The 23,557-nt window shown below is 31.6% G+C and overlaps 1 protein-coding gene across 1 annotated transcript in view; it reads left to right on the forward strand.

Annotated features, from left to right (window-relative positions):
• The window catches only part of kug (FAT atypical cadherin kugelei), an 837,087-nt gene that overhangs the window by 26,617 nt on the left and 786,913 nt on the right, over positions 1 to 23,557 (forward strand). The window lies entirely within an intron of this gene.

Genomic DNA, 23,557 nt, shown 5'->3' on the forward strand with positions numbered 1-23,557 from the left:
ACTTATGCTCTTTATATGATTAATAAAATGGTATCAGTTAAATAACCAATCTTTTAAAGATTTGACTACTTAGAGAGATTTATTTTAGCTAATTATCTAAATCAATGTATTGGTTTAACTAATTCTACCTCAACCTCAATTAATTAATATTAACTCCATTGTTATCGTGTACATCTAAGCGAGTGTATTGAGAGTTCGGTAGTATTTAGAGCTTGGATAACATATTTGTTGCTAATAAATTATTATTTTATATTATTTTTGTTATCTGTGTTCATATTCCTTGAGTAGCCAAAAAAGCAACTATGATGTTATAAAGAGATTATTTCATTATTTTATCGGATATATGAAAGCATATTGTACTTATGATGTGTTTTATAATAAATTAAACATATTTCAAATATACACCAGATAAGTAAAACATGACTGAATATTTAGAGTCACTGGTAGTTGAGTAGGGCTACTATCGAAATGGATCAAATTTGGGACATTCACCTCTTCGTATTAAACCAAGTAACTCATTGTTAATATTCTTTCACAGTTTCACTTGTTACAAGCGTTTCCCAAAAGCGACATTGCTTAATTTACTTCAGCGGTTTACTCTTTCCACTGATAAAGATAGAAAACTTTTGAAATCTTAGTTAAAAGCATCGTATATCTGCAGCATCTTCCATTCGTACTTTAAACTTTTTATTCTTAATTCGACTACGTAAGTTCTAGCTAAACTTGATAAGAAAAGTAAGGAAAGTTTACTATTGCAACAAGAAACCTCCAGATGTTTTAATTAGAAGTTGGCTAGACTTCAGAATCCAGCAACATTGAGGAAGAATTTTAAATATTAATAAAGTGCCGGCAATTTATTTTCACCGAGATGTTCTGTCATCAATAAGAGTTAATTTTAAATATATTAACATATTTTGTAATTTATCTATCGTATATTTTTAAATTACAAATTTTTAATATTAATTATAGTATAAAGCCTATTATGCACTAATAGTTATTTATAAGATATTTTGAAGTAAAAGGCACTTAAATATATATAAATTATATTATTAAACATATTAATTATTTTTACACATTTCTTATAAGTAGAAAACTAGACATTTATAGTGACCTAAATCTGGTTAATAGAGTGGATGTTGTAACAATTTGTTGGTTTTCAGAGCTGTGTCAGTGTATTGTATTGATGATTTTTTCCTTAAATCTCTAAAATCCTTTATCATTAATTTTTATATTTACTTTATTCAAATGTTTTTTTTCATAAAATTACATTACATTTTTCATCTTAACACCTTCTCAGTATGTTTCTGGGCAATTAAATTAGCATATGCCTTAACTGGCTATCTATAGTGATTAATTGATGCACAACATACTTAAGGAAGAAAATTTAGGCTAATTATATACACGCAATTTTTGGAAGGCCAAAGTGTAAGCCAAAATATTGGTAGCCCTCTTTCTCGATAAAAATCGACAAATTCAAATTCAAAGACGACAAATTCCCTTATCTAACACAAGACTTATTAAACTACTAATATTATAATAGATGCCGTATGTATTTTTATCAGCCAGATCTATTGGTAAAAATGTGAAGTACCAATGTAAATAATTATTAAGCAACCTAACCTATTTATTAAATTTAGGTATAAATATGTTTTATGAAGACGATATATAATGTAATTTTGTTTGTTAGATTACAATGAGTTATTTACTCTAGTTTTTACAGATACTACTACTATATACTTTTGCTAGTTTTTTTTTGATACATTTTTCATGTTTAAGGTACTATTGTGATAAAATTAAGCAATTAGTTTTTGTGACTTTAAAGAAGATGGCGAATATAGAGAGACAATAACGTTATTTGCAAAAAATTAAAAATATGTAAATTTCTTATTATGGACGTTGAACGTATTCTTAAAATGACCCATATATACATTCTATAATGATGTTGGAAGATATAAAAGATGCAGCTGCTCCTTTTGTAGTTAACGTTGATAATAAAAGCTTATTATTCCCATTATTACAACTCCGATCAAATTTTACGAATACTTCGAGAAACATTTTTTCTTCATTTGCATTCAATTTTCGTCTGGCGGGGAACTTTTTCGCGTGAATTATGCATATATATATGGCAAATCTTATTTCCTAGCTTTATCCGACTTACAAAAGGCTTTGTCACACATCTGTCATGTTATCGGTTATTTCGGCGTATCATTCACGTGTATTTTATTGCCTGCCTCTCTTCTTCATCTTCTTCTGCTGCGGCATTAATGTGCATATCGCTTCGTTTTATATATTTGAATTTTTACGATATTGGTATTGTCAGAATATATATTTTTTATGCGTATTTTTAGATGATATCAAAATATTTGACTTGAAGTTTCAACATTTTATCGTCTGTTTTCTCAAGAGGTGAACCTCGACCGGTTTTATGTCTTTCGAATTCTCGATTAAATTAAAATGCGACTTGTCGTTTTCGGTTTATTTTTATAGGTTCAACCAAACTTCAAACTATAAGGAAACTCGTGAAGCATTAATTATATTATGAATTATTCGGTTTTGTATAGTAGTTAATTCTGGTTATAATTCGTAATGTTTTTGATTTAAGTTATTTTTATTTATTATAACAATTTTAAAATGCAAAATGATATATTGGGTGCATTTTAGGGGAATACCCCTAATGTCAATTAATGGTTTTTTTAAAAGAGTTTTTGGAAAAATATTAAAATAACTACTGTTGGGAACAATCGACTGAAATCGACTATCGACTGTTCAGTAACTGACTACTTTTTACTATCGACTATTTCAGTCGCTATTTTTGGTTCGACTGTTTTTATTACTATTTACTATCGACTGTTCAGTCGCTTTCTTTTAGTTACTATTTTCGGTTCTACTAGTGCATTCGACTGATTTTTAACGTTCTGGCCTTCCATTCTAGCCGCGACCTTGAAATTAATGCACCGAATTTATGCTTATATAGATTTATATGTAATATAAGTGGCTTTATGTTTTTTTTGTAGTTTGCTTGTGAATAACTATATATTGTAAATTAATATAGCAGCATTTTGGAACGCTAGATTTCGAAGGCAAAAAAATTAAAATGTAAATGGTAGATGATAGTAAGATACTTTTGACTGGCATAGTAGGTAATACTTTGGACTGGTATAATAGGTAATACTTTTTTGATAAACTTTCACGATTTTTGTCCAAGCTTCTTGTTTGTCGAAACTTTTTTCCTAAAATCTTGAAAACCAAAATTAGGTTCCAAAGGTTTCAGAAATAGCATAGATCCAAAAGATTTGAAAATTTTTTACAGTAGCAGTTGTTAAATTTCTTTTAAAAATATTAACCGTAAAGAGGTGAATAAATTATATTAAATATTTGGAATAAATATATTTCCGGATAGGAAAATTCTACTTTAATATTTAACAATTTATTTTGTTGGTTATTAAGAAGAGCACCATAGTTTTTATTTGTTAACGAATGGACTATCTTAACAGAATGTGTTCAACTTTTAAAGCCCGTTGAAATAATGACCACCGAGTTATCTGGTGAAAGATATCCCAACGATGTCTTTAATTATACGGTTAATAAGAGGACTGCAACATTCCATCAAATTCAGTATTTTAACAAGTAGATGGAGAAAAAATAACAAAATTGTCTATTAGATGTCGTCAATAAAAGACTGGCAATTTTAGAAATGAATACGATATGCGGGAAATCCACATTTTTAGATCCTAAATTTAAAAAAGCAGGATTTGATATTGCAAATAATGCTGTGGCTATACAAAAAGGTATCACAAAAGAGGTATCTTCCATTCTAAATTCAAAAAATACAAATATAGTTCCATAACTCGAAATTTAAGACAAAACTATTGACCAAGGATGTATTGACATCTGGAGATATTTGGATAAAAAAATGGCTAGAATGAAAGAAGTAATTACTCCAAGTACTGCAGCAACTTTACAGATTTAGCAGTATTTGGAAATTCCATTTATTAGGCGTTTAGAAAACACATTGGATTTTTGGCAAAGCCATAAAATGAAACTACCTGAATTATATCAGTTACACGTAAAATATTCCTCTATACCTGCAACATCTGTCCCCTGGGAACGATTTTTTTCAAAATCTGGATGATAATCTGTGAAAATCTGGATCTTTCGTCGATAGCCTCAAAAGATAAATCGTTCGTAGAGAATATCCAGGTGAGAGGGTGAGACCTTATTGTTTTAAATTTAATAAATTAATAAATAATTTAATTTAATTAAGAAATGACCTAGAAAACGCTAGCAAACTCTAAAAAAAGCAATAACCTAAGGTTGGGGGGCAGTTATGTTTGTGCCCTTCACAAATGGAATTCTAAGTTATATTAATAGTTATAAGTTATATAAATAATAAGGTATTATTTTCTCCTATATACTTATTTTTAGTTTAAAGGGACATCTTTTTTATCCATTTTCAATTGTTTTTTGAAAGTGTCATAGACGAGGAAAGCTGGGATGTGTATGTCGATGTCGACATCCCGAAACTGATCGACCGACACATAGATATTGGATTGGATTGGGCAACAATTCTTGGTTACCATTAGTTTAATCTAGTACACAAGAGAGTCAGCTAGCGACAGGCCTTGAATCAATTATATACATATATATGTATATATTATATACATATATATACATTTATATAATCTTTAAAACGATTTATTAGGTGTGAATCGAAATCTTATCTGGAACTATATGATAAGTATGTATGCAGGCTTTTCGTATTTTCAAACAGACACTCCAGATGGAAGTACAGACACCAAAAACCGGACGATGTTGACCTTAAAATCCTTTAGGAGTGGAAACATTGGCAAAAGTTTTGAATTTACTAAAATAAGTTTGAAACACTGTTACACTGTTTTTAATATAATTTTAAGCTATAAATATAATATTTCATCTGCTGGAACAAATAAATCGTAATTACGTAAAACACTTCAGTCACGCTACGAAACAGCTTTGTAACAATCATTCGACTTTTTAAATTAACCATTTTCCCTTCTGTCCTGCTAGGAACAAAAAAAAGTCCCAGTCTTTTTGTTTGGGGAAATAAAAGAAGAAGGCCCCTTGGCGCGTTCTCTTGTATGTTTAGTTCGGTCGGACGAAAATATCACATAATGAATCGTCGAGGGCCTGAGCGATTTTTTACCAAAGCAAATTGTAGCTCTTTAGCTTCTTTGCTGCATTTAGGTAACAAAAGGCCAGTTCGTAATTTTCTTTCGGTGCTTAATAATTATATTTCGTTGACGGGGATCCTACCGAACAATGTTTACCACGCAAATAAGGTTTTGTTTATGTGTAGCCATCCGTTCTACATTGTTAACATATGGGAGATATAAAATGACAAAAAATTTGGCGCATTACCATGCTGCTTACCGTTATACATATTTTCCATTATCTACATATATATTTTTTTGTATATAACGTTTCATATTCGAACTGAATTGAATACTAAAACTAAAGGTTAAGGTTATAATATTTTAAAGAGGACTTTAATATAATCTATACAATTTCTTATGAACATAAATATCGTAGGAAGAAAGGCTGATCAGATTATTATCAGCCCGAATGTGGAAGACTATTACTTAACCAAGGTGCAATTCCTAATTATAATTTTAATAACAAATCTTCAATAAAATTAGCGATGGGAACTATCGAGTGAAAACAGTCGATAATAGCAAAACAGTCGAGCTAATCGATAGTAAAAAAAAACTAGGGACTGAAAATAATAATTACTATTACAGTCAAATGCAGACTTGTTTTTCTTTCCACTGTTTTTCTATTCAGCACGAATTTCCTCCAACAGTAGTAATCTGAAGGAGCAATAAGGCAGGTGGGTAGCAGTTCCCAATATAATGTTTCATCGAGTAATGCCTTCATACCCTCGTTTTCAATGTTTTTTGAGTGTCTAAAATGCTTTTTGCTTCGTTATCCAAATAACCATTTTAAAAATCTTGAAACCAGTATTCACATGTTGAAAACGATGAAGCATAATTGTTATAAGCTGCATGCAGCATTCAACTGCCTTACTTTTCAAATTGAAATAAGAAAAAGAAGATATTTTCCACTCACCGAAAAATATTTTGTTCACACTTCGACCAAATAACAAACTGAAAGTGAAGTCTGTCAGTGAGGCTTCTATATAATCCAAATGCACCCGATTTAATACACGGTAACACCATTTCCTATAAATCCTTTAAAATTAATTTATAGGTCTGATATAAATATTTCAATAATTTCTTAATTCTTTCCGTGAATGTTTGCTAAGAAGCCATAATGGAGTTAAACAACCTCCTTGGCGTATTGCCGAATACGGTATTGAGGCATCGGATTAAGTATTTTTTAAAATATATGATTTAGTGCTGAACTTATTTGCTATTACACCTATTAATCCTCTTCATCCGATTACATATATTACGAGGCAAATTAGTTCATTTTACTGAACTTCTAGAGTATTTCTTTTGTGTTCTGGCCAACTGCACTGTAGGATCTAATTCTCGGTTTGGCCAACTAGATAATATTAGTTAAAGAGCTCAGAACAGAACTCGCTTGTGTTTTAGCAGTTTTATAGATTCGTTATTTTTAAATACTTGTAGTAAACCATACAATCCTTTTAAGACGCGATTATTCTAACATTCTGTATTTTATATACATATTGTACATAGTACATGTAACAAATTATAACAGGTCAATTGAAAAGTCCCCGGCCTGACACATAGATAGCGCTACTAGAATTAAATCCATTTTTTAATTAGCCCTAACGCTCAAAAGATACGTGTATAAATTTTACAGTTGTCGGATCATTAGTTTGTAAATTATAGCATTTTGAGTGAAGCAACTTTTGTTATTGCGAAAAAAATTGATAAACAGGAATTTCACGTGTTGATAAAATATTGCTTTTTGAAGCGAAAAAATACAGTTGAAGCTAAAACTTGGCTTGATGCCGAGTTTCCGGACCCTGCCCCAGGAATATCAACCATCAAGGATTGGTATGCTAAGTTTAGACGTGGTGAAATGACCACCGTAGACGGTGAACGCAGTGGACGTCCAAAAGAGGTTGTTACTGACGAAAACATTAAAAAAAAGCAGACACTATAAACATATCAACTGAATGTGTACGTCATATCATTTACGATTATTTGGGTATGAGAAAGCTCTGTGCAAAGGGGGTGCCGCGCGAACTCACTTTTGACCAAGTTTGAAGATGATCAAGCATAATAAATCCGAGTTTTATGTCGATATATGACAACGGATAAAACATGGCTCCATCATATCACTCCGAAGTCCAAACGATAGTCATCTGAGTGGACTGCACACGATGAACCCAACAGCAGAAAACGCAACAGTCAGCTGGCAGGGTTATGGCGTCTGTATTTTGGCATGCGCATGGAATGATTTTCATTGACCACCTTGAAAAAGGAAAGACCATCAATAGCGATTATTACACAGCATTATTGGACCGTTTGAAGGACGAAATCGCCGAAAAAAGGCCGCATTTGCAGAAAAAGAAAGTGCTGCTTCACCAAGACGATGCACCGTGTCACAAGTCAGTGAAAGCGATGGCAAAAATCCATGAATTGGGCTTCGAACTGCTTCCTCATCCACCGTATTCTCCATATCTGGCCCCCAGCGACTACTTCCTGTTCTCAGATCTCAAAAGAATGCTCTCTGGGAAGACATTTTCGCCGAATGAAGAGGTGATCGCCGAAACTGAGCCCTATTTTGGTGCAAAGGACAAATCGACTGTAAAAATGGTATCGAAAAGTTGGATTATGTTGAATAAAAAACCCTAATTTTTCTAAAAAATGTGTTTTACTATGATAGGCCGGACACTTTTCTATTGACCTGGGTTAATATGACTGACTAACTTACTAGACCTTCAAGGCAAACCACCGTACAACACAAAATTTTTTTGTAAACGATAGTGGTCACTTCTAATATCTCAAGTTGAAATAAACAAATAAAAGACCTAAATTCAAAGCTGAACTGATATCTTTTGGTTCCAGATATTAACAGTGGAATTCGCTTCGCCTGAATATATTAAATTAATAAAAAAATATTCGGTATAAAGAAATTATTCCCTTTGAAGCTTGGCAACAAATTTATTTTTATTTTTTCATTTTCCGAGGGAAATTTTAATTTGCTTATTTTAATTTTAATAAATTTTAACTATTCCTCAAAAAAGTCGCAGAAACAGGGAAAATTGTTGTGTTAGTATTTCTAATTTGATTTATTTCTGTTATATTCTACATTTTCTATATTTGAATATTTTCTTTTAAACAGTTTTAAAATTTTACTATGATGATGCAATTTTGACAAATTCCCTATTTCATGGCTGAAAATATTCGTTACAAAGTGTATAATTTTCTGTTTTACGTATAATAAAAAATGAATTCTACTCCTACACAAAATAAAAGATAAAAGCTTCTTGGAGCGTTCTCTTGCATGTCTGGTTTGTTTGGGCGCAAATATCGCATTATGAATCTCCGACAACGGAATTTTTAACAAAAGTAAAATGCTTCTCTCTCTGACTTTTTTTGATGAGCTCCTAAAATATATATCTAATATAATTATTTTAATTTCCTGTGAATTTATAAGACCTATTGTTAGTCCCTTTAGTAAAATATGTAGCTTTAGATTACTGCTTCGCATATTTTTTTGCAGTCTACCCAAGAAAAACCCGTAAATATTTTTGGTAGTGTGAAAATCAATAAAAACTAAATGGACAGAGCGAATAAAAAAATTAACAGAATTAGTTTTTAATCTGAGATGGGGCAAATTCATTTTTCCTCTTTATTTGCTTATGTTAAACGGTTTTTTTCTTCTTCTTTCGAAAACATGTAAATTGTGAGATTGCTTTGCATATTCAGCACGAATAAAAAAACTGTTTCCGACGCAGAGCAAATTTGTTTTGAAATTGTTTGACTTTTTAAAAAGGGGCCGTTAAATATTATGAATGCTTTAAGATCTGTTGTGTTTTCGGAAAATAAGAAAATGTTATTTAAATATTTAACTATGAAACTGGGTCAGTGTTAAATAAATTATTTTGTATGTAGGTGTTTGAATTATACTGAGTACATTAAATCAATATTTCGCTTTGGTTTGGTTTGAATTTAATTATCTTTCAGACAATTTATAGTTGCAGTACCAAAATAAAACAGTTTATTATTTGAGCAAAACAATTCATCCAGCCATTTTCTAAGTTTTTCGGATTTGTTGAATTGCCTCTCTGCAAGCGCCTGTTCGATTGCAAAAAGTTAATAGTCGGACGGGGCAATGTCTGGGAACTATGACGGGTATGATAATGTGTCCCATCCTAGTACCTCCAAGGCCTCCTTGACCGGTTGTTGCTTTATGAGATGGCAGTTTATCGGGCTGTAAAATCACTTTACCATGGTTGAAATTGATCATTTGTTATGGGTAGCGATCACTATGTTTCACCAGGTTTCAACAGTTCGTAATACACCCGCCAAAACAATTGGCCTTGGAGTCGATCAGCCGGCTTCGCCAGGTGATAACCATGTTTTTTTCCGACCATGGTTTTGAGCCGCGTTCTACAGATAATTTTTCGATTTTCCATTTGCCTGTCATTCGATTGATGTGGCATCCACTTTCCCATCTTTTCCCATCGTAATTAGTCGCTAATCCTTTCTTGGGACACATTTAGCGCTTCTGCCAATTGTTTTTGAGTTTGGGTAAGGATTTTTGAAATTTGAAAAACCACGCTTCACATGTTTTTAATGTTAGAATATGCTCACCGTAACTTTCTACTGGCAAACGATGACTTTCAACGGCTTTTTTCTTTTAATTATATTAGAAAATTATATTGCTTGCCGCAAATGCTATTTTTCAGGCACAAAACTTAACATTTTCAGAAAGGTATATATCTATGACGGTGTTACTTTGGCAAAATATAACATATATATCTTTGAAGCTGGATGTTAGTGGAGTAAAATGACATATGAGTCAAATCATTACATTGCATACTCAATACTAGCGACATCTGTTAGGAAAACCGGTAATGACTTTCCTGTACAACTGGTATTTCGACACCCAAGTGGCAGCGTTGACAATCATAAAACGTTTAATGGGAATCATTTTCGAAGTGGTAATTACGGTCTTAATGATCAGCCGCGTTTGTGTTTTTTTCAGATTTGAATTAAGAAATCACTTATGAATGACAACAGCTCAAATAAAATGCTAAAGAGTGCGGCTTCACAAAAAGTTAACTAACGAAATCACTTGGCCCACATAATTTTGTATAGATATACGCCCAGCTCGGGGTATTGTACATTACTCAGCAGTTGTAGTTGGTAAAACGATTGGGACAGTTCAGATATTTTTACTATTTAACTAATTTCATATATAAGTACTCCCAATCTTTTAAGATCTATTCACTTTTCCATAAAAAATTGTAATGGAGTTAAAATATCTATTTTGTTACTTCAATCTACTTATTTATTAAATTTGAGGTACTTGGGCAGTGCTTCTAAACGTTACTTTTACGTTGTGTATTATGAAGGTAAAATTTAAAATCATTTTGGAAGTGGTGATCGTGATTTTAGCGAAGAGCCTCCAAATTTGAAGTAAGAATTGTAAGCGTTTGTGGATGACGTCAAATATCTATTTCGGCACGTGTAAAAACTCTAAAACGGGGGAGCTGGGTGTTAACTGAACAAAATCTGTCACTGATTATCCAGTATCAAAAATGATATTCTCGTGAAAATCGTTTCGGAATGAAAAGTCATTTTTTAATGAGAACTATAAGACTGACCTTTGCTACGAATTTTTGTAGAGTGGTCAGATTGGTAAATTGTTCAACGCGTTCGATCATGCAGCACATTTGAGTGGATACGAATTTAAAATGATTGTCTAGGTAAATTGCTCTATAACTTTAATGCTTAATAATTTTTAGCATCTTTATTCTTAATTAATTAGAGAGATTATAAAAAATTAGTAGAAAACTATATACTATATGAAAAAAATCTGTAAATCTTTATGTATTTTTGCTATACCTTCATATTTAATTCTTAACTGTTGGCTTCCGTTGATGATCACAGTGATAAACAATCACAGCAATATTGTATTTGCCCAATGAAATTGTATTAACAGATTTATAAAAATGTATTTGTTTTCATACTTAGGTCTGTACTGATAATTTATTGGATAAAATATAACCAAAAAAGACAGCAATAATGTGGTACATTAAACTTCTATCAGAGAGTTACGTCAATGTTCATTGATTAATGCTATAGGGCTGTCTGTACTTGTTCTCGAAAATATATTGATTTGTCCAAAAAATATCGTCTCTATATAAATATATATTTGTTTATTTCACTGATACATCGATATTATTTTAAAAAGCCTAGGATGGTTATTTTATTCTGTGCCAATATCAGCAACCTCTGGGTTTTTGTTTTTTTTATTGTTTTATCTGCGTTTTGCACAGGATCATACACCAATTATACACTTGAGAATTCATAACAAACCACAACATAAAATATTTTAATGCTCGTCGTCGTTTGACGCGAGTCCAACGTCCATTGTTTGGTAACTGTATATTGGCGTTATATGATTCCGGCTAGTGTTTTTGTCCGAATTTAGAGCCTTGAGTTAAAAAAGCATTTTTATTCCTGAAAATCATTATTTCCCGCAGAATTTTTTAAAATTAATATATTATTACTAGCCGTTTTCAAATAATTTTCAACTAATTTACAATTTGTTTTTACAGTGGCTTAAAAGGAGGTACATGTCTCGAAAGATCTAGTAGCCCTTCCCAGGTGGTTAAATAAAATAAAAGTTATTAGTACTGCCCATTGTTCTTACTATTTAGTACACATCACTACAAAATTACACAAGATCACACCGTTTCGTTCTCTTGAGTATGTATTCAAGTATAATTTTATACTAAAGTTACAGTTTCCACATGTCTTATTGAGAATCTCTTAACTTTCTCTATGTCAGTTGGAATCCGAAGGTGTAAGCAATTCTTCCTATAGTACCTGAGTGTATTCACAATATTTTTCGAGATTTATATTCTGAAATATTTGTCCTTATAACTCAATTCCTTAGGTCTATATAGTTTAGTACTTACTTGTACAACTGCAACCTGTTATGTATGGATTATTTTTATTCCAAATAGCCAATACACCTTTTTATTAGGATATTTCAAAAGAAATTTAATTTTTTTTAATATGATCATATGATTATTTGTTATATCATGACCGTTTGTATGAACCAGATCATTTGGGTAATCATGAAGATCTAATTTATTGTTGACTAAAATTTCTGTTGGTTTTTTAATGGTTGTCTCTTGTTTTCTCAAACAATCAAGATATAGTTTGAAAAGTCGAGTTATTTATAAATTAGAAGATGAAAAAGTCTTGATGGAGAATACTATTTAAAATAAAAATATAAAACTCATATGCCTTCTTAAACTGTTTTACATGTAACTATTGTAATCTTTATACATTATTATTTAATTTGGTTTTAAAATAAACTTTATATCTTGATAAACAATAAAGGACGAATCTACGGGCATGTTACAAGTATAAAACATCAACGTAAAATTACTAAGCCCCTTATTTTGGAAACTCTTAACGAAACTTATATAATACATTTTTAATCATCCATTTGGAGAGTGTATCAATATCACGAGCTTGGCATTATATGAAATTAAATTTTTCAGGCAATTTTTCACTCAATGTCAAAGTCACTCTCCGGGAGTTTGTTTGGAAAATTCGTCGAGCGGAGTGTTGAAAATAAAGAAAAAAGAAAATCACTCACCCTACACGTAATAATGTGTGGTGCTCATTCAGTTGGAATTTTTTTACTTCGTTAGTCTTATATATATATATATATATATATATATACATATATATTATTTTATTTATTTTAAATTGTGTTTATGTTGTGAATTACACTTGGATAGCTTTATTTTTTGACGACTTTGATAAAAAATAAAATATATTTTTATCATCACATTTTAATATACTTACTTAATCTTTGAAAATGAATAAAACGTTTCGAAAAAATAAGAAAACTTATTTTAATCTGGTAATACAAAAAAATTGATTGTTGACATTATTTTAACCCCTTTCGTGATCTGAAACTAACTTAAAAACTAGCACTAGGGTTATAGTTTCTTCTTATCTTCTTGACATCTTCTTAACTGTTTCTTGTAGTGCGAGAATGTGTTGCTAGACCCATCCGACGACTTTAATTTTTAATAAAAACTGATTTGATTAAATTAATAATTTAATTTTTTGTTATTAAACTGATACAATAAACTTGACAATTAAAAATGATAAACAAAATCGCTTAAGAAGTCCCGAACAACAAGTAGTCCGAAAACAGACGAAAATCAGCAACTATTGGCTTCAAAAACCTCTCCCAATATACAGTTTCAGTGCCCTGACAGAAGAGACAGAAGAAAACCAGAACAATAAAGAAAACCAACCAAAAGCAATTCCCAGATCACCCCGAATAACAGAATACAATAAAAACAAGCGAATCTGAAACAATGAGGATTTAAATGTTTGACTCTGAACATTTCAAAATTTTAATAAAAGAGTTGGAAAATAGAAACACGCAATATCATACTTTTTGACCAAAATCCGAAATTTTTTAAAATTCTTCATTAAAGGATTACATCACGGAACGGATACAAACACAATTAAAAAAATCCTAGCTGTACAAGGCCACGAAGTTGTAAATGTACTGTCAATGTTTTATATTGATTTGAAGCCAAAAGAAAATAATAAACATGTTTACGAGATTAAGTATTTGGACTAAAATGTCATTACATGTGAGCCACCAAACACAAAAAGAATCATCCCACAATGCGTCAGATGCCGTCAAGATGCCAGATGCATATGGGCATACCAAAACGTACTGTTGCAAGTTGTATAGATGCGTGAAATGTGCAGGAGATCATGCGACCAATAATTAATTGCACACGCAAATCACGTGACGACAAAATAAAATGCGTCAACTGTAACGATGACCATCCTGCATAGAGCCCATAACGAGTGTGATTCGAAGTGCTAGTGTGAAGTACAACAGTTAAATGTGCGCGATGAGAGCGAAGTGCGTAGACTCAAACGCAAATTACCATACGAACTGGTTAATAGACACATAGAGTGAAATTTAATAATTTTTAGAATAAGTTAGAATAGTCATTAGAATAAGTTAGGATTGACTTTAAAATAAGTTGGGATAGTATTTAGAAAAAGATTTAGATTATAAATTGTACAGCAGATCATTTACTGAAGTGGTCTTCTACATGTTAGAATGGTTATATTACATAACGGAAATCAAACAATAATACTTATTGCCCACGGGCAGATCGTTGACGTTCCAAGAGATTAATAAAAAAAATTTGTAACACCATTTCTCTGTATCTTTTAATTTAAAACTTAAACATTTCATACGCTACAGCTCCAATTTTATATCAGTTTCTAGAACTCGCTGCCATATAGAATATCAAATAGAGCCAATTATAAACAAGAGACAATATAAGTTTTTCGTTTCGGTTAAGGAATAATTAAAACTTGTTTTAGTCTAGCGGTCGTTATCTAAAAGGTAATTTTAATTAAGGAACTTCATCGTCAATTTGAGGTAGTAACTTTGCCAAGAAAGTAGACAATTAAATTGCGATGGGTATGCTGAAACCACTTTGTGTACGTATTTAAGTTTAAAAACCTAAGAAGTATCTGGAAACATAAAAGGCTATTTAAATATATTTCAATATTTTCTGGTGCTGTGTAATACCAAATTGGTTAATTATAATATATTTAGTGCTAGTAGAGATAGTTCGTCAAATATCCTACGCTAATATTTATATATGAGTTTTGATACGAAGCTAAACATAATAAACAAGTAAAAGTATCAGTTTAAAAAAGCCTGTTGATATAAATATAGATAAAGTGGATATTCACTTGGTAGAGATTTTTCGTAATTGGACGACCTTTTCATTCCCACTGATATGAGTGGGAATCCAGGCGATTGAGATGGAGCCTTTTAATTTTATGTTTCATGTGGTAAAAATTTTAAATTCGGACAACCACTGCTGGTGATTGAAGTATACTCTATCGATTACCCGAACGGAAACTATTAGTTTTTAAATTTATTTCAAATGAAACAGAAAAAAACGAAGAAGACATCGTTTTTTTTTGGAATGCAAGGAAATAAACAAATAACCAAATAACCTCTTAACTGGCACAATAAACTTAAACTCTAATGGTAATTTTATAAGTTATTCGGATAAAAATCGTAAAAACACCTTATAGAAGAATAAAATCATCTTCCATTAATACAACTCTACCTCCGGCCTCTACTTATCCGGCCCAAAAAACCTTAGCCAAAATCAAGGAATTGATAAAAATATTAAAAATCACAAAAGCCTTGGTATAGCCTTTCGATTTTCACTATATCTTAGTGTAGACACTGATTGCAACGCCCGGAGCACAATTACAGCACAACATTCACAGCAAGTTCCAAATGATGTTTAATGAAAGGTCGTCAACTGATATAAGCAAATATAAGTGCCCAGCGTTGTCACCATAATTTTAAGAATCGTACTCATCTGCTCGGATATAAAAGTTGACCCGAATTTGTAAACTTGTTGTTTTACAGAATTATTGTCCTTTTTTGTACCATTAGCCTTTCTCATACCTCAAAAAATATTTTGCTGGAAAACCATTTTTGCATATGAAGTGGCAATAAATTCCTTAGAAGCTATTTTGAAGGTCCAAAAACTATAAAGGCCATCTGCTTCATCAGTATTACGTGTCACTACAGAAACACTTTTCTATTTAAAATATACTGTCTCCATTTGAGTCACATTTTAGAGAATTTTTCCTTCTTAAACGCGTTGCTATAGAGCAAAATATTAATTTCGTCGAGCAGGCTGTGGCATAATAATTTTTCTGGCGGAGCCAACGCCATCAGACAAAAGTTATTTTAAATAGCCTGCTCTAATAACTATTATGCAGGATCTTTCATGCATAGCGGTATTTTTCTTCACGGCAAAATCTAATTTAAACTCATAACGAATGTGAGCAGAAAAAAGGCAACTCTTTTATCCAGCCGGTGGGTAGTTCCATTTGGCCGAGGAGAATTTTTGTAGTAAAGCACTCGTTTATGTTCATCGGGCGAACCGTGCTGCAGCCGAGAAGATCTCAGACGGTAATAAAATTTAATAAAAGAGTTTTCAAACAAAGTTAACGTATTGGGGCATTGGTTTTACGTCGACCTACAACATTTCTATCGGGACGAAATGTTGTTGCTTGTTACCTGTCATGATGATGTCGAAATAAGTACGAAAATATAGACAAAGATTTGTTCGATTTTATATATACACTGTTAGAATTATTAAGAGTAAATATGATTTCTTTTTGAAAAATTAAATATTTGTTTGCGCGCATGAATATGGTTTGCTTCATCTAAATTTAGAAGCTTCGCTCTGATATTTTGAACCAGAAATAACATATTGGTAAATCTGGTAAGTAAGGTGGATTTTTTCTGTAATTGTAATTTTACTTTCGTAAAAATGCTGAAGAATTATCGTTGTTTTATGGGACGATTTGTTATCATGATGTAACATGATTGGAAACGTTTCTTGATGCTCTATAATCTTTAATAGCATATGGCATTTGTACTAAGATGGAGATACAGACCCTTCTCGTTACATCTCGTTAAAAATTCAACAAGAATTTTTTTTTCAATTATTTATTAGTTAAATACTACGTACCTGGCAACAAATTAATTTGATCTGGACCTTCATTTTACATGGTAAACTGGGTTATTTTGTTCTCAATAATTTCTTGACCTTCATATTGAATAATTAGTGGAAAATGTTAGCCCTTACTGAATAATATATCATAAAAGTTGTTGGCTGTGATTAACGTAAACAAATATTGTATGGATACAAAATGCCTTATTATCACATGAGGACACATTTGTACATGTTCTAGACGTATTTCAGGCTTGAAAGTATGCATACAAGATAAGAGATATGAAAGGTTTTACAATCAAACTTTTAATTTACTTTAGAATACTATTTTGTTTAATGAAATAAGAGGCAACTTGTTAAGCGGCATTATAAACCAACATTTATCATTTAAATCTATAAGAACATAAACCAAATTGTCTATGCCACTGACAGGCACATTAACAGTCGAATAATATAACACCTTCCTCCTAAACAAACCACCACAGGGATGTTAATATAATGTTTAATATAAATTTTCTAAATGACACTATTTCTAGCCAAATTTCCATAGTATTTCCAAAACCAGTAGTCTACGGCTGAAAAACAGGGTTACCACAATTCGCATTTGGTGGCCATTCCAGTAGACTATGTTAGTTCACAGCAACTTCAGTCTGTCCTAGGTGGCCTTACACCTTGATCTGTTTGTTGCTGCTGAACCCTTGAATATTTGTATCGGGAATTCATGGACCATGGATGTATTTCAAAGCTTCAATTGAACCTTAGTTCACTTTTTCTGACTACAGTTTCTGCGGCGATACTTTAGCTTTTTAAAATAACTTTATGTTTGTTTTAGTTATGATTTCGTTTTCATTTATGATCATTCAAATATAGACTAGAAAATCTAGCCTACACTCTCTCATCACCAGCATTCAGTCTCAAGATAAGCATCCCCTTACGTATATATATATATATATATATATATATATATATATATATATATATATATATATATATATATATATATATTGGCGATGACGCATAATTTTGTCATATTTACAGGGAATAATACAGTAATTCTCAATTACAAATTAATTATTTCTCTATTTTTATGTAAAAAATAATAGTGCCCTTTAACAGGTAAATTGTATAGTGCAGGTATAGTGCATTTTAACAGGTAAATTGAAAAGTCCACGGCCTACCATAGTAAAACACATTTTTTTGGCAAAATTAGTTTTTTTATATTCAACATAATTCATTTTGTGAATTTTTAAAATGTTTTCGTCGATAACAACCACTTTTGGACGTCCACTGCGTTCACCGTCTTCGCTGCTCATTTCACCACGTCTAAACATAGCATACCAATCCTTGATGGTTAATTTTCCTGGGACAGTGTCCGGAAACTCAGCATCAAGCCAAGTTTTTGCCCTTCTAGAAGCAATATTTTATCAACACGCGAAATTCCTTTTTATCCATTCTTTTCACAACAGCAAAAGTTGATTCACTCAAAGTGCTATAATTCACATACTAATGATGCGACAGCTGTCAATTTATAACACGCATCTTTTGAACTAAAAAAAAACCTATGGATTTAATTCTAGTAGTGCCATCTATGTGTTATGCCGGACGCTTTTCAATTGACTTGTTATATAGACAGATAAAAGTTCAATATAAACAGATATATAGGGAAGATGTAGTAAAGAAATATATAGAAATAGACACTTACCATAGAGAAACAGAAAAAAGTTGTATTATCAGTAAATAGTGAATAAAAACAAATTACGGAGCTTTGTCAATATGTGTGTCTTAACTTCTGTTCAAGAAACAAGAGATACTAGTAGGATACTGAGGAATATTTTAGAATTCAACAAGTTACAACGAGATAAAACAGAATGTATAAAATAAGATATTTGGGCAAAGAGTTGTTAATAATGTGACTTGATAATAAAGAACAGTTAGGGAAAATAGAAAATGATTAAAAAGAATAACAATTAAAACAATAAAGAATAATATTATTTTCTGGTTTAAGAACATTAATGTAAAGGTCATTGAGCTTATACAAAAATTACCTTTTTATCAATAAAAATATAATATTTGTAACTACTTAGTATACATATAGTATCAAAATACACCCTAAAAATATATTAATACTCGACATAATCCTCTATCTTCCAATTATCGTATGGAATCACAACGTAATTAGGGGATAAGTAATCGTACAGTGGCAAATAAATAGGCAGGGATAAAGGGTTAAGTCCGGAATTAATGCCCTCGTTGCCTTTGATCTTGCCGAGATGTTTATTTTCTATTAAGGAATTGGCGGAACTCTTGATTAATGCTGAAGGAGAAAATGAATTTTGTTACCATAGAGTTTACCTTTACCTAAGAGCTTCAGAAATTTTGCCGAGAAGCTTCGGTAGCTTGATGTCTAGTTTATCTCCATAGAAAATTGGTTTTTAGTGTAAGGATGGCTTAGAAACTGGAGCTTAACAATTACGTATCCGTTAATAGTTAAATCTTATTATTATCTCCATATTGGTAACATTATGCGATTCGCAATAATAAAAAAACATGCATTGTTTAGTGTATATAAATTATAGACGCAGAAAAGATTCTAAAATAGGCGCTTGCTATTAGGCGCTTGCTTGTTCTCTAATATTTTTTTCGCTTCAAAATATAAATAAAGTAAATACCTTCTTATTTATTGAAAAAACATTGGTACTTTATATGTAAAATATTTTCCATAATTCTTTACAGTTTACTACAAATACAAACATCTACAATTTTTTCGGTCTTTCTGGCAACATGCCATGCAGATCGATGTTGGTTTGGCAGCGATCCAATCACTGAGTTACTTTCACACTTCCGTATTTCATACTTCGCTATATCTGGAGAGTAAGCTGATGTGACAAGCTACAAAGATGATTCCTTCGCAATATTTAAAATTAGTTGACATCTGCTATAACAGTTTTCTTCGGTTTTAGCAGCTTGTAATACACTACACCTTGTTGGCTCCACCACATGCACAACAAAACTTTATGTCCATTACTAATCATGTAGTATCAATTATTCATCCTCTTGGAACTTTTTCATGGCATTTTAATGTTTTTGAGGAGATTATTTAATATTGACATCAAACTGACCACTTCAAAATCATAGTTCTAAAATCAAAACCGAGAATTGGGGTTTGAGAGAGCAGCATACGTTTATAAAAGTATTTTATGGACAGTATGTTCTAATATTACATATGTAAGGAAAGTTGAGAATGTAATTTTGAGCGTTCCATGATTATCCCCAATATGCTTTGAGTAACTCAACAATACTAAGTGGAAACTGCTAGGTTCAGTTGTTTACATTGATACTTTGCATATTCACCAACCTCGCTGATGAAAATACATGCAGGCAACATGCATGTATAGAACCTTGGTTCTAGAATTTGAATCAGTGGTTCTCGAAGCAGTGGAAGGACGTTCCTATTATTTTAAAGATTGTGGCTACCAAGCTGGCCTTCTTAAGAAGTGTTTAATAATATAGAATATATCACCCTAATAATTTACATACTTTAATAATTTACATATCAGAACATTAAATATATAAAAGCGTCTGTTGAATACAAAACTTAATAAGTGGTACCCTCCATTTGGGCTTTCTTTGAGTATTTATACAAGTCATATGTCTTTGATGAAATCTTCACTTTCGCTATTTGAAAGAATATTTCATCATAATTCTTTAGCCGGTGCTCGGTATTTTAGTTATTTTATTATAGACGTCTTGGAAGTTACTATTTATTCAGTCAACATAGGCTTCTGTAAGTTGGCTTTTCGGATATATCCTTTGACTATTTTCTGTTATAGTAGCTTATCGAAATCAAATTACTCCGTTTTAGTTACATTTAATTCATATAAACAAATAAAACTAATAACAAATGCATATCCAAGTAATATATTTTACTTTCATTAGTTAACCTATTTATTTTTTTGCTTTTTAGTTCTTGTTTCCTTTGTTACAGTGTTTCGTTGTAAAGTTATTTTGATATTACTGTATTTCTCAGTTACTAACTGTGTACATTTTTAACCAGAGTAATAATTAGCAGCGATTTGAAATTAATCAAAACAAATAAAGCTCTGAAAACAAAGTTTGTCGGATTAAAACTTTAAGAATCTTGCAGACGTTTGACAACCAGAGAACTTTTAGTCAGGTAACATTTTATCTCTTTTTAACTAGGATAAAATAAGAAGGAAAATATTGTCTGATCCTAAAACCAATTTACAAATTGCGGCAAGTAATACATTACACGTGTTGATGACGCGAGTTCCCTGTAATTTTGAATTGTAATTTTTGCAATTTTTTACTGTCTCATCATTGGTATGATGATTTTACTTGATGTTTTGGAGTCCGTACTAGTAGTTCCGGCCCGGTTGATAGGCAACTGTGCAACAACATTTTCCTATTAAAATTAAACTGTTGCACTATAGTAAATGTTTGATAATGAGTAATGTAAAAATTAAGTAAAATTTTTTGTTAATTTAAAAGTACTACACACACTGCAAGATTGTGTAACATTTTGCATGATAACTCATGATAATACAAGTACAGCCCTACCAACATAAAAAAGTTGTAGTTTATGGATATATTTGACTTGTGCTTTTTAAGTGACACATTTCGCCAAGACAATTTACATAAAAATTGCACATTCGTTTTTTAATAATATTTATCCGTGTATAAAGGCGTCTAGTTCACCAAACGACCGTAAACTACCACACAGTTCAGTTCGAGTTTAGTAACGGTACGGATGAAATAATGTCCGGTAACAAGTGCATATTAAACGCGGTAAAACGAGAAATAAAAGTCAGCTACAACTCATCAAATTCCGGCACTCGCAGCCTCGAAAAAACCTCCAGAGAACGACGCTTATTTATGGAGGTAAATTGGATGTCCAAAGTACCTCTTTAATCATTTTTATAACCGGTGAGGAAATAGCATTTTCGTGCCAATTGGATGGTGACAAACGTTGATGTCGTTACACGTATGATGACATAATATAAGCTTGGGAATATTTCCTTTTATTTTTTGTAGACACGCTTCTAATTTAATTTATATTTATTGTTATAAAATTGGCTTGTATCCATTCATATTTTCTTCACAATTTTTTTATGAGATAGATAATTTACCGGTTTTTATTTAGAGTTTAGTTTAAATTACTCGCAACTTGCAACACAAATATTAGTTTAACCTGCCTAACACATGCACGCCTTGGTAGACGCAGTGGTCACGGCCACAGGACGGTCCTCCTACTGTACCGATAGTTGTGGTTTCTAATCCTGCTGAGAGTGTCAAATTCGACAAGGAAAATAATCCCAGTTACGCGTAAACAGGCTGGGTAAGACCGGATATCTTTTGCGATGAATATTAAGCTGGTCACACGACAGTTGGTAGGCTTAATGCCGAGGATCATCCTGTGGCCTTTATCATTGCATCAATCAAGCCGGAAAATTACCTGGTTGATTTAAATTTTTTTAATCAAATTCCAATAGCTGGGCAATTGAGCTACTACAATCCATCTTTGGTACCATATATCCTGATCTGCAGGATTCTGTTCCAATTTCAGTACATTATGTTTGTGCTCATCAGCTTTTTGTAGCTTCTTGGTAACAATATACTCTAAACTGCAATGTTTGTACCAGACAAGTCAAGTCATGGCCGTTATCAGTCGCATGATATAATACATAGTATATTCAAAGTTGCAGTGAACTCAAATCATCAAGATGTTTATTGTATTGATTATCACAATTTGTAAATTCGTTTCAAAATCGCACAATATTTTCCTTCTCATTTTATTCTAGTTAGAAAGGGATACTGTCTAATTCTGTCTAACATGTTCGATCATGGAGAAATGAGCCATAACATGTTTTTACTCTGGTTTGAAGATTAGCTGATAAAGAAATTGGAGGAACTATCAGTTATTGTTATGAACAATGTCCCGTGCACTGATACAAAAGATCCCAACAAGTGCATCGACAAAGGCTGTAATTAAGTAATGGTTTGCAACATATACATTAAGTTTTGAAGAAGCCATGATTAAGGTTGAACTATTTCAAATTATTTCTTAGTATATATAAATTAATTATTTAATTACATCTCATGTAACTTACTTTTTTAGAAATAGATCTGCGAAAGATACATGGTAATTCAGATACCTGAAGGAATACTAACTGTTTGATAGATATGGACAATACATTAGGGAGAATGCATTGATAAAATCTAATTTTATCGAGAAAGTTGTTCACAGGCAGTAACAGAAGAAACTACGGAGAAATACAATGATTTATTTATTTTTTACTCTTTGTAATTCCACAATCTGCCCTATAGGCAATAAGTATTTCTTATGTCTTCATTAAGCGATCTTCTGTATAAAATATTATCTTAATTAATTAGTCTTATTCTAAAGTTCATACTAAAGACAGTAATTAGATCAGGTGGTGTTAAACGTTTTAGTCTACGCACTTCACTATCACGTCGCATAATTAGCTAATTAGCGAGTACATTGGGATGCACTGACACTCTTTCGAAGTACTTCACACAAACACGTTGAATTACACTCGTTATAGGTTCTAGAGGAATATCGCGTTGTATCACTTTTAACTTGCTCTGCTTGGGGGAGTTGACGATGATTGATATTCACTGGTGGACATGTTCTTCTACGCAGGGTAAACGTTATATGGGTGGATTTTGTTTCATTAACTTTAATGCGCCATGTCTTCAACCATAACTGTATTTGATCCAGGTGGGTTTGTAAGTTTATTGATGTTGTGA

The sequence above is a fragment of the Rhynchophorus ferrugineus genome, unplaced genomic scaffold (genome assembly GCF_030347505.1).
Source record: "Rhynchophorus ferrugineus isolate W39M unplaced genomic scaffold, kcgeb_rfMv2 rfM4, whole genome shotgun sequence".
Classification (NCBI taxonomy): domain Eukaryota; kingdom Metazoa; phylum Arthropoda; class Insecta; order Coleoptera; family Curculionidae; genus Rhynchophorus; species Rhynchophorus ferrugineus.